Raw genomic sequence first — 10,199 nt, 5'->3', positions numbered from 1 at the left:
GCAGAGGGGCCGTCAGGAAGCAGCTCGAGGGGTATACTGAGAACACTTGAGTCATATTATCTCTTTGAGTCTGGGACCCAGGGGGTATCTCCAGTCCCCACTTGTTAGTTGGTCAAGGGGAGAGAAGACAGGCCGGTCAGTGCTCGGGGTGGGGGGGGGGCTGGTCTGTCCCGGCGGGCTGGCGAAAGACAAACAGCCTAAGAACGGTGAAAGGGAGTGTAATTAATGACTATTCAAAAGACCTCGACAAAAATATATTTGTACCTCTATATATTCCTGTAGAAACCCATGTTTCTAAAATGAAAATGAAAGAACGCAGGCAAGCCAAAAGAAACAAAAAATATATATACGTATAATCCCTCTACCTAGACATAACATCATTAATATGTTGTGGTTTAGCCTTCCAATAATTTTATGCATAAACATATATGCTTTTTATTAAAATGGACTTGTACAATATATTCCGTTGTATGGCCTGTCTGGAAAATAAGGGTAGAGCCACATCATCATTTTTGATTGTTACATAAGATTCCAATAGATGGATGGCCCGTAATGAAATAGTAATTTAACCCACCTACTACTGCTGACATTTAAGCCATTTCCAAGTTTTTGCACTCTTGAATAGCGGTGCAGTGGGCATCTTTTCATGTCTGTCCTTTCGTATATTTCTGCATATTTTTTAAAGACATCACAAATGTGATGTCTGAATTTTAAACAGATTCTTGGATTGGTGGCTCACAACCATGAGCTCGTTCAACGTTAGCACCGGTCTCATCCCCAGCAGCTTTTCAGAACTACTCCCTTCACCGCGCAGTTCCGTGAGCTGTCCTGCTTCAAACTTGGCCTTCTTGAGCATTTTTACTTTTCTAACAAAGACATCATGGAGTGGATACATAGGCCGGCAAGACTTTTCCGTGTCTTTTCGATGCCATCTGGAATCAAATTATTGACTGCTTCTTCCAACTCATTTGCACCTCTTGGGTCATGGTATCCGTCATCTTTTCCTGAATCTGGTGGACCCATCGGTGCTGAGCATAAGAGGGCTTCCCAATCTGATTGTTGAGTTTTGCAGTAAAACCAACACAAAACAGACAAAGCAAATACCCATCGGTAGTCTTGACATCGACATGAGCTTCAGGTATGGTCTGCCGTGTTTTGACCAGAGAGCGCATTTTGTCACGGGTAAGATCGATGCCACGGAGATTAGTCAGGCAGCTTTTGCCCTGACCCTCCTCAATAATTCACTTGGGTTTTCTAAATACGACTTCATCATTCCGCAGATCAGCAAGGCTCACCTCAAAAACATGACCTTTGAGACCATCAGGTGCGATTTTGGTTCTTTGAGTTCTCGTGTCTCGTGTTTTTCTAATACTTCTTACATTGAACATAGCCGGTGTTTTCACATCGCACCACTTTCTTAGGAAATGGATCAGGGGCGCCTGAGTGGTTCAGTCGGTTGAGCGACCGACTTCGGCTTGGGTCATGATCTCGTGGTTCACAAGTTCGAGCCCCTTGTCGGGCTCTGTGCTGACAGCTCGGAGCCTGGAACCTGCTTCAGATTCTGTGTCTTCCTCTCTCTCCGCCCCTCCCCCAATCATGCTCTCTCTCTCTCTCTCAAAAATAAATAAACCAAAAAAGAAAAAAATGGATCCACCACTTTCTTCTTTGCTCGTTTCTTGCTGCCTTTCGTAAGGTGCTTGTTCTTGCCAACCACCATGGTGCTGCTGGGGGAGCCACAAGGGCTGTGCATATTTCTTTATAATAAATTAATTTAAGTGGAATGGCTGAGCCAAAGGGTATGCACATTTTTATGATAGTTTTGGATAAATGCTGCCAAGAAGACTTTCAACAAATGTGTATCAATTAAATGCTCACGAGAAGTATTTATGAGAAGACGCCCTGATAGAAATTACTTTAAAAGCAGCATGTGTTTGTGAAAAGGCAATCAAACAACAGAGAACAATAAAGTGAAAGTCATTGCTTTAATTTTCCTTCCTAGAGAAAATTATATTTTGACTGCACTGGTCTCGGATCCCAATTTCTATCCAGTCTCGAGGCTGACAGGCGAACTGCACCCTCTTTGTAAAATTTGCTTCTGGACTATAAGCTCTGGGAGGGCAGAGGTTATATTTGCTTTGTCCACTTTTGCACCCTAGTCCCTATTTCAGGGCCTGGCATACAACGGACATTTGTTATATCAGTCATTAGTAGGTGTGGAACTAATTACCCCCAAATTCAGCAGTTGAAAGCGATACACGTTTGTGATCTCAGTTTCTGTGGGTCAGAAATCTGGAAGTGGCTGGGTGGGTCTGGCTCAGGGACTCTCATGAGATTGCGGTCTCATCCGAAGGCTTGGCTGGGGTTGGAGGCTCCATTTCCAAGGTGTTTCCCGCACATGGCTGAAGTCATGCTTGCTTCTGGCAGGCAGAGGCCTCAATTTCTTGTGATGTGGATTTCCTACAAGGCTGCTTGGGTGTTCTCGCCACATGGTGGCTGGCCTCCCCCAGACAGGTGATCCAAAGGAGGGGACAAGGTGGAAGCTGAAGTATCTTTTATGAACTAGCCTCAAAAGTCACACTCTGTTATCTCTACAACATTTTCTTGGCGACCTAGGTCAGCCCCTTTCAGTGTGGGAGGGTCTTCTGCAAGGGCATTAAGTCTAGACAGCAGGGGTCATTGGGGACCATCCGGGAGGCTGGCCAACACATTTACTAAAATGAGCTGAGTGAGTGATTGAGTGAATGAATGATAGCCTCAGAACTGGAAGGGGCTAATGGCGCTCCCTATGTCTTCTAAGCCGTTCTGTGTAGAGATGGGATAATTATCCAAGAACTGAGTTTGGACTAAGCTGTGTATGTGCTGTAGAAGCTGCTGGTCTGAACTATTCATTCCTGCCTTGAGTCAGGATGGGCAAGCAAAGGCTGACAACCCTTCAAGACATCTGGGAAATTCCCAGTGGAGCCTGGTGGTTCAGGCCATCGGCCCAGAGAAAGGCTGGTTCTTACCCATCTAAGGAATGCCAGGCTGCATGTCAATCAAGGTAGGGTGGGTCATTTGGCCAAGGGAGGTCACTCTCATCATTGGAATACTCAGTAGTTTATGACCTCCATAAAGCCATTAGCCCTAGGAGATGCGGGGAAAGTGGTTACCAGCACCCTCTGCCTCTCTGGGGTCCATTAGCATCAGGGTTGTAAACTCGGTCTCGGGCCATGGGTGACTGCTTTTATTATCAATCAATTACTCGTGCTTGTCAGCAAGTCTCAAGCTTCCTACAAGCCTAGAATGTGGCCAGATAACCGTGGTGACTCTGTGCAATTAAGATCTACCCTCCAGGGCTCAGTTTCCCCATCTGCACCGCAAAGGCTCGTGCTAGATCAGAGGCCCCCCCACATCTCACTTCCAAAATCGATTTCTTTTATTCTACTTCCTTTGTGTCTATTTCACGTTTTGAAATGGTTTCTCCAGCAACCAGCATTCCTTCAAAAAACTTATTTTTCTTCCCCAGTAATCTTAGTAAAGACAAGCGTCTTTATATAAAAAGAAACATACAACTGACAGACGCAAATTCTGACTGCGACAGGTGGGGCTGCACCAGGAATGCGTATGAGGCCCCAGACATATATTTTTTGCAGAGCCCTGTCTATGTAAATGATTTGAGTTGCCTGAAATCGGCAGGTGAGGACCATTTGGGTGGCACAGGTCTGTGAAAGAAATGCCACGCAGGCCTGCGGAAGTGATCTGTATCCTGCAAGTAGGGCTGGCCATGGGGCCCTGTGACAGCCCCAGAGGTACAAGTCCTGGACCTCCTCAAGGCGTCTGGTTGGTCTCACGTGTGGGTCAGGGGGTCAGAGAACCACAAAGGGGAGTAACATGGACCAGGACCCATATGGGTCCCATCCAGACTCAGAGCACTCTGCTTAGACAGCAGAGCTGTCTGATCCCAGGCATCAGAGGGGACGTAGAAAATTTCAAGGGGTGGGGGGGCTGGGGCTGGGTCCCCTCTAACTCAGATCCAACGATCAATCTAAGGATCGACCCCTGGACAATCAACACTTTTGTGATGAGTTGTAAACGCTCTGGCCAAAAATGAAATAAACACATTTCTGTTCATCTGCAAAGCCAAGTCACTGCTAAAGGAACAATTCTGTCCGTGCACTGGAAATAAAGAACAAAAGTTGAGGCTCAGTGTTGGTACCTTCTAAGATCATGGAGGACCAACCACTCCCATTGTTCTACTCACTACTTTTCATTGAGCAGCCATTTTGCCCGAGACCTTCTGCACGTACCATTTCTTAACCTTTATAAGAAGCCTGTGAGGGAGTCCCTCTTACTGATGCATAAACTGGGATTCATAGCACCTTTGGGCAGAGAATTTGCAGGCGTGGTTGGTCTCCACGAGTTATTCTCTAATAATCGCATCCAACAGTTACTGAAGGCTTTTGATGTGGCTGGCACTGTTTTGAGTACCGAGCAAATATGGACTTGCTAACCCTCACGACTGTTCTTTGAGGGAGGAACTTCCACCATCCCCATTCTATAGACAAGAAGACAGAGGCTCAGAGGGGTTAGATCACAGACCAATGTCACAGAGCTCATGTGTCACGGAAATGGGGTTTGGAAGCAGACCATCTCCCGCCAGCCCCGAACCTTTAGCCACCAAGTTACACTGCCTTTCTCTACCTCACTTTCCCAAGATGCTGAGCCGAAAAGTATCTAGCAAGTGGATCTTCTGAAAGAAATGTTCATGGACAACACAAGTTACTCAGCTTTGTCTTTGGAGGTAGAAAACTAGACTTAAAATTCTTAATGGGCAATTCATTTGTCCCACCTCTCCGAGCCTCAGTTTCTCCCTCTATAGAATGGAGACGATCTCATCTTGCTGGAGGACCACCCAGGGAGGTCAAGGTGGTGGGTGAAAAGAGCCTTGCTAACATTTCCATTCTTAGCCCAAATTACCCAAGGAAGTGATGACTGACTCATGACGAGGACAATCTTCATTGCGTGTGCAAAATGGAGGTAAGCTCCCAGGTAAGCAGGTGGGGGGTGCGTGCTGATGTCAAAAGAAACGCCGATACCTTGTTTGGCAAGACCTGGTGTAGGCAGAAGCGGGGTAGGTTGGAGACTGGAAGAAGTTATGCATCTGTGTCCCGGGTTGGGTTTTCTCGAAGCAGACACTGAGGCAGAGTTTGGGGTGCGAGGTGTCTATGAAGGATCGACACCCATGAAGGAAGAGGTGAAAGCATCCTTGGACAGAAGGAAGGACGGTCTTCAGTGCAGACCTGGAGAACATCGGCTGGCTTGACGAGGAGGCCGGGAGCGAATATTGCGGCACGGTTGTCCTGCGTCAGGGCCATACTGGCTGGGCATTTAGTCCTCCATCCTGGGCCCCTGGAAGGGCATGACCTTGGGCCAGTGGCTCTCTGCAGCTGAGAGAGATCTGAAGGAGCTGGCTGCTGGGGGCCACCTGCTGACCTCCCTCCCTGCAGCTGGACGGCAAGTCCTTCCTTGAAGAAGGATCCAGAAGGCGCATCTCTGTGCTGACTAAGCCTGCCGGAGGGGGGCAAACCTTTAGTTTAGCAGACTCCCTGCCACCCTGTCTGAGTCCCCCAGCCCTGGAGGGGGATACATGTGTCTCACTGCCCAAGTCTCGTCTGGCCATCAGGAATGCCCTACAACACCTCCTCGTGTGGCTGCCGATGGTGGCCGTCACCTCTGCAGAGACCCTCAGGCTGGTCAGTCATCACAGAGCTTCACTGGGAATCCTAGGAGCTCTTCACTGGCCTCGTGGCCCAAAAGCTGGAAATGGATGCTTTTGAGGTTTTTGTCCTTCAAACCCCAACATCTGAAAACACGGGAGGCCAATCCTTGGCCAAGTAAGGTTTCCAAAGACAGCCTGTTTCTGGGGGAGCCAAAGGTTCCCCAGAACCCAAGGACTTCAGGGACCCCTGAAGGAACACAGGCTCCGGGTCTACAGAGAAGTCAGGCTGAGGTCCTGCTAGGTTCTGCCTTTCGGCTTCCTTAAGATGTCGAAGGATGTCAGCGTACTTTGTGGACTCCGTGAATTTTTGGAACATCTGAAGAGAAATCAGCAACAGAGGCAGAGTCAGAGTCAAAACTGAGGCCAGTGGAAATGGTGGGGATGGTCATTACGTGAGTCAGAATTTGATGGCTTCCAATAACAGCATGACCAGTAATTATCGTGTACCGATGTATAAAATAATTAGTGATTTATTACTGCAATATTTCCCTTTTTAAAATGACCTCTTAACGTTTATTTATTCTTGAGAGAGAGAGGGAGACAGAGCATGAGTAGGGGAGGGGCAGAGAGAGAGAGACACACACACACAGAATCCGAAGCGGGTTCCGGGCTCCGAGCTGTCAGCACAGAGCCCGACGCGGGGCTCGAACCCACGAACCGCGAGTTCGTGACCTGAGCTGGAGTCCGACACTTAACCGACAGAGCCACCGAGGTGCCCCTATTACTGCAATATTTCTATAATTAAACACTTGCATAAATATAAAGCGATTCATCGTTATTATAGCTGATATTTACCGCACGCCGCTGGGTGCTTGCACTGTCTCATTTCGTCTCCCAATAACCTGGTAAGGGAGCCACAATCATCCCCATTGCACGCGTGGGGAAATTTCGTCTCAGAGAAATTAACTGACTTGCCACGTTCCTGATGAGCCATGGAGCGGGTTGGAGCAAGCAGCAGGCTTACTCGGAGCAGCATAGCGTGGTCTGGCTTTTAAAAGCACAGTCTCTAGAGCCGGATGGCCCCGGTTTGACTCCCAGCTGGACGATGCCTACCTACTGTGCACAAGGGATTTAGCCTCTCTGTTCCTCAGGTTCTCGTTTGTAAAATGGGGTTGGTGCTATGTCCGAACCACAGAGGGGCGTCGAGAGGGTTGGATGAGTTAGCACCAGGGCATTCGTAGGACAAGAGCTGGCACACGATAGGTATTTCGTAAGTGACTGCCTTTCGTGTTATGTTGTGCAAATGTGTTCGCATAACTGATCCCAGAGCTCCCACCCGCTTGAGTCCCACCATGGTGATGAGAATCATGGCGTCCTTTGACCACAGAACGCAGGACGGAAGGGTCTGTGCAAATGTCATAAATAGTGACTCAAAGGTGTTGTCTGTCACTGGACCTGCTAACTTGGAGGTTTAAGACAGCCGTTGGCGGAGCTCGTGATTCTGCAAGGCGGTAGGCAGGGTGGGGTGGGGTGGGGGGGCTCAGCCAGGCGGCTTTCTGGTCTCCCCGGGCTCACTCGGGCATCTGGTGTTAGCAGCGGGTTGGTTAGGGCTGGTCTCCAATCCCTCCTGCTGGTGTCTCTGTGCCCGCGTAGGATCTCTCCAGCCAGCTCGGTGGGGCTCATTCCCACACTGGCCAGGGTGGGGGGGAGGGGAGTGCGGTTCTCAGAGGAAAAGGGGAAGCTGCAATGCATCTTGGGGCCTTGGCTTCCACCAGCATTGCATTGCTTCTCCTACATTCTATTGGCTAAAATTCTATTGGCTAGAGCAAGTCACATGGCCACCTTGCATTCACGGGGTGGAGAACAGGATCTGCCTTCTCCTGGGAAGAGCTGAAAGGTCACATTGCAGAGGAACAGAGGAGCGGATAAAAGCGTCCATGCTTGCAGACAGACCACCTGCTACCATATAACCTAGCTGCGAGTGGGTCAGTTTCAAGGTTTCTGCCCTACCATCATCATAAACCACCGGCGTGGTCTACAAATACCAACCCTTTGGCGTCCACCCTTGTTCATCAGTCTCTTGCACGCTAAAGTGAAAAAAAAAAAAAAACCCTCTTTTTCATTGTACGTGGCCCAGATTGTAGCTAGAAATGTAAAACCGTCAGTAGAATATTTACCTGGCGACTTTGGAGTCTGGGACCTGGATTCAAATCCAGACTCTGCCGGCTACTTGCTGTGTGACCGTGGGCAAATCGCTTCCCCTCCCTGAACCTCGGTTTCCTCCTCTGTAAAATGGGACTCATTAGACTGTCACGGGGCTTTAGGAAGGCTTATGGCATCACTGACTTCACAAGAGCTGGCTTCCTCAATTATTATTGTTATCATTACTATTATTGTTATTCTTATTCCCACCCCCGTTGGCAATTGGAGCTATTTCGTTTCCTTCCGTCCTCTGGAAATTCCTGAGGCAAGAAGTGAGAACGACAGACCGTGACTGTAATCGTGGGAGGAGCTACGGACAGCCGTTTCCAATCCCATTTCCTTCTGCGTCAAGCATCAACGAAGACACCTACCTTCTTAAATTCTTTTTCATGTTTTTCTTTATTTTTGAGACAGAGAGAGACAGAGCATGAGCCGGGGAGGGGCGGAGAGAGAGAGGGAGACACAGAATCGGAAGCAGGCTCCAGGTTCTGAGCCATCAGCACAGAGCCCGACGCGGGGCTCGAACCCACGGACTGTGAGATCGTGACCTGAGCCGGAGTCGGATGCTCAACCCACTGAGCTCCCCCAGGCGCCCCATAAGACACCTACCTTCTTGAAGCCAGAAGACCAAGACGAAATAAATAGCCAGCCGAGTGCCGTATTTAACCTCTTGGTGCCCCTGAGAGGGGAGACCGGCAGGAAGGATCAGAAGGCCCGTGGGAAGTACGGTATAGCGTCAACAACTGCTTTTGGGGCCCAGTCTTTCTTTTTCTCCCCCCCCCTCCCCACCCACATCTCAACGGTAAAAGACCCAGACTGGACAGTCGTACCACCAGCCACATTTGAAGGGTTTCTGGGCACTAAAGGGAGGGTGATCCGGCCAGAGAAGCCTGTGCCTGGAGGCCTTCCGAGCCCGGCTCTGTGGCTCGGGCGCGTGGGGATGTGTTTCTGATCGACACCTCAGCTCGGAGCCACGCCTGCCAGCTCCAGATCGGGGCCTGACCGGGGCTGGGGCTGGGGGAGGCGGGGGTACAGGTTTCCACCAGCCAAGGCTCTCGGGCTCACCTTGGAAAATGGGCCAACTCTGAAGTTCCTGCCCCAGATTCACGACCTTCCCCAACTCTTTCGTTGCTTCGCTTAAGCCCGCAGCTCGGCACGACCCTCTCTACTCCGACAGCACCTTTGGGGCTGGGGATCGGGGACAAAGAGGCTGCAACTCTGAGTGGAGGCACGGGCTGTGGGGCGGGGGTGGGGGGCTGCTTGTGTGCCCTGAACCCCGCTGATCGCTATCTGATCCCTTCCATTCTGACGGGTGGGTGGAACGGGCGTTATTGTTTCCTTTCGTCGGACAGGAAAGCTGGGGACCTCGAGGTCTGCGCTGGTAACTAACGTCTGCCGAGCATTTCTTACGTGCCGGGCAACATGCTAAGTGCTTCCGATGCTCGGGTCTCATTCCAGCCCATCCATTTTTTCCCGTTTTACTAATGAGTTCGCAGCGGCCCGGGAAAGTGAAGTCACACGCTCCGGGCCACACAGCTGGGAGGCAGCACAGATGCGCTGTGCTGTCGTTCAGAATCGTGAGCGGTTTTTCTAAACCTTACGTGCCAGGGGTTCGGATGAGCTAATGAGAACGCCATCCCTCCTCCCAATGAGCTGCCCGCGTGGCGTAGGCTGGCAAAGTCGCCAAGCTTTTTATTTCTTCCTTTTAAATAAATGGTTCTAGGTATCTATTGCTGCATGAAACTAAAACCAAACAAAAAACTACCCCCACGTCTGGTCGAGTAAAACAACAGTGCCATGATTTTGTAGGCCAGATATACAGTCGCGGCCGAGTAAAGAGGTCCACGATGGCCGAGGCCTGGCCGGGATGACTTGTCTGGAGCCGTGTGTCTGGGGCCTCGGTTCTGGTCATCAGCTTGGTTCTTTGTTTCTATTCCACATGGCGTCTGTTGGGGCCGGAAAACCCAAGATGTCTTCTTCCCGCCCCGTGTCGAGGCTAGGAATTCTGGAACGGTTGGGGGGGCAGTTGTGTCCCTCTCCACGTGTGCCCCTCCGCGTGACTCTGCTGGGATTCCTCACAGCATGGCCGTCTCAAGGTGGCCAGACTTCCTCCATGGAGGTCCGGGCCTCCAAGGGTCCGTGTTCCAAGAGGTCCAGGAAGAAGCCGGGAGGACTCTTAGAAGTCAGCCTCGAACATTCCAGAAAGTCAGCTAAGGTCCGAAGTGTAGCCGCCGCCGAGGAGGGTACCTTGCACCTCCCTGAGAAGTTGTCCTTCAGCTGGGGCACGTTTTCGGGGCCG

The 10,199-nt window shown here is 50.3% G+C and overlaps 1 pseudogene; it reads right to left on the bottom strand.

Moving 5' to 3' along the window:
- Positions 1 to 710: 710 nt before the first annotated feature.
- LOC123588211 lies at positions 711 to 1,717 on the bottom strand (annotated as a pseudogene).
- Between the last annotated feature and the right edge of the window lie 8,482 nt (positions 1,718 to 10,199).

This window comes from Leopardus geoffroyi, chromosome D3 (assembly GCF_018350155.1).
Source record: "Leopardus geoffroyi isolate Oge1 chromosome D3, O.geoffroyi_Oge1_pat1.0, whole genome shotgun sequence".
In the NCBI taxonomy this organism is placed as follows: domain Eukaryota; kingdom Metazoa; phylum Chordata; class Mammalia; order Carnivora; family Felidae; genus Leopardus; species Leopardus geoffroyi.
Note: the sequence above shows the minus strand (reverse complement) of the source record. Positions and strands in the feature narration are given on the sequence as shown.